Raw genomic sequence first — 2753 nt, 5'->3', positions numbered from 1 at the left:
TATGTGTCCGGATAAGGATTCCTATTCTAACCGACCAGGATCCTGCTTGGTCGCCAAATCCGTCTTGATTCCTTGTGTGGGACTCCGATCAGGTTAACTGGGCCGCACGTCTTCTTTCGGGTGGACTGAACCCATCGATCCGGGCCAGCCCAAGCTTAGCCGTGAGGGTATAGGGGTTAATACCCCCACACAGACAATAGCTTCAACCTAGAAATGCGGATTGTTACTCCCAATTCGCGTGCTCGGTGGTTTTCTTTGAACAAGGTTGTGGATGCTGAGCTTACTAACTTCGAAGATCTGGTTCGTGATGTTGTTGACAAGTATCCACCCGATTTTGGTGAGGTAGCTCGACTGTTTTATTTCTGCAATCAGAGTAAGGTCAACGTTGAAGTAAGGAGTGACCAAGATATGCGTGAAATGTTTGCTAAAAGTAATGAATCAAAGTGTTGTTTCTTGACTATTGCCTATAATAGGCCAACTAGTGAGCCTTAGATTTTTGATTGGGATTTTAGTCCTCCTGCCAACTCTATTGAAGCCCCATTCACTCCTTCAGTCCACTGTCCTACCAGAGCAGAAGCAAGCAATGCATCCCAGAGTGCCACCCAGAGTGAATGTGTTGAACCTGAATATCTAGCTAACCCAAACCCATCCAATGAGCATGTGGGTGTTGATGAGGAAGGGTTGTACATTGACCTTGGCCCCCAACATCCCCCACCTACCAAACCTCACAGTCAAGTTTGCAGTAAGCAAAGGCAGCCTAAAAGTTCTGATGGTTCAGACAGTGATGACTCTGACGATGAATCCTTGTCTGATGATGATAGTGAAGTAGAGGACTTAGATGATATTATTAAAGATAAAGAATCTGAACAAATGCCTGATGCTGATTATGATAAGAAGGACCCTCCTATGGCTGTAGGCACTATTTATTCAGACATTCCTTCCTTTAAGCTGGCTTTAGCTACACATTCTGTGAAACATGAGTACCATTATAACATTGAGGCAAGTGACACAGGAAGGTATAGGGCAACCTGCACTGCCCAGAATGATGGCTGCCCGTGGAGAATCCATGCATCAACTCTGAAGGATGGTGTAACTATTAAGGTACTATGTATGTACTTTTTTGTAAATGCTGATAGTAATTTGGTTCTGTTATTACTTATTGCAAATGCATGCAGTAACCGTGGAATGTATATTTGTTTTGCAGATAAAGAGGAACCCATTTTCCCATCAGTGCCAGAGCGCCAGGAGGCAAGGAGTCTGTGTAGGAGTGACTCAGTTCTGGGTCTGTCATCAAGTGGTTGATTGGCTCAAGGAAGATGGGACTATGGGTGCCACTGAACTACAAAGGACATTGAAGGATGAGCACAAGATTGCGGTGCCCTACAAAAGAGTATACAAAGGTAGACTACTTGCCATGGATAAGATTTATGGCACATGGGATAAAAGTTTTGACAATCTTTTTAGATTTAAGGCCTAGATAGAGGAAACCAGTCCTGGTTCATGGGTTGTGATTGATCACCACACCATCAATAACAAGATAAGGTTTAATAGGCTCTTTTTTGCACTTAAACCTTGTGTTGATGGTTTTCTTAGAGGTTGTAGACCATATCTTGTAGTAGATAGCACATTTTTAACTGGAAGGTTTAGGGGCCAGTTGTGCATTTCCTATGCAGTTGATGGGCACAACTGGATGTACCCAGTAGCAGTAGGTGTCATAGATTCTGAAACCAATAAAAATTGGGTATGGTTCATGGGGAGGTTGAAGGAAGCAATAGGTAGTCCACCTAGGCTTACTTTCTCCATAGATTGTGGCCAGGCAGTGATGAATGGAGTTAGTGAAGTGTTTCCAGAAGCTGAACATAGGGAGTGTATGTACCATCTAGTACATAATTTCAAGAAGAGGTATAGTGGTAAAGTTTTTGATGAGCACTTGTGGGCTTCTGCATATTCTTGGAGTCCATATATGTTTGATAAGCATTATCAGGCAATGGCTGCTGCCAAAGCAGAAGCTATGAAGTACCTTCAAGACACTCACAAGAAGCTATGGACTAGGAGCCAGTTTGGCACTACCTCAAAAGTTGATTATGTGACTAACAACTTGGCTGAGTCTTTCAATAACTAGATAAAGGGTGAGAAGCAGAAGCATCTGGATGACTTGATGGACACCATCAGACAAAAGATATTGATCAAATAGAACCATAGGAAGAGGGTGGCTAGAAAGTTTGAAGGAAAGATTTTGCCCCATATTGTGCAGAAGCTAAAGGATGATAGTTACAATCTTGATATTGAAGTGATCACAAGCTCTCCTGAAGGTGTTGCAGAAATTTATGCTAAGAGGGGTCTGGGTCTAGGTTTGTGGTGGACTTAAGAAATAGGACCTATTCCTATAGAGTCTAGCAGGGGTCAGGAATACCCTGCAAGCATGCTATTGCCTACATCACCTCAATTCTAGGTGCAAGACTAGAAGATCATGTAGATGATTTCTTCTCTGTCCAAAAGTTCAAGGATGCCTATGCAGGCTCTATCCCATGCATTCCTGACAAGTCCATGTGGCCCAAAGCAACACATGGCTTCTTCATGCACCCTCCATGTCCCAAGTCCACTGGTGGTAGGAGGAAGAACATGATGAAGTCAGCTGTTGAGGGAGGCAGTAAGAAGAAGTCAAAGAAGCATGAGTGTCCTATATGCCATGAGTTAGGCCACCACTGGTACACCTGCAAGAATGGGAACCCAGAAGACATTACTGCAATGGA

This window comes from Miscanthus floridulus, chromosome 2 (assembly GCF_019320115.1).
Source record: "Miscanthus floridulus cultivar M001 chromosome 2, ASM1932011v1, whole genome shotgun sequence".
Lineage (NCBI taxonomy): Eukaryota > Viridiplantae > Streptophyta > Magnoliopsida > Poales > Poaceae > Miscanthus > Miscanthus floridulus.
The sequence above is the reverse complement of the archived record's forward strand: the minus strand, read 5'-3'. Positions refer to the sequence as shown.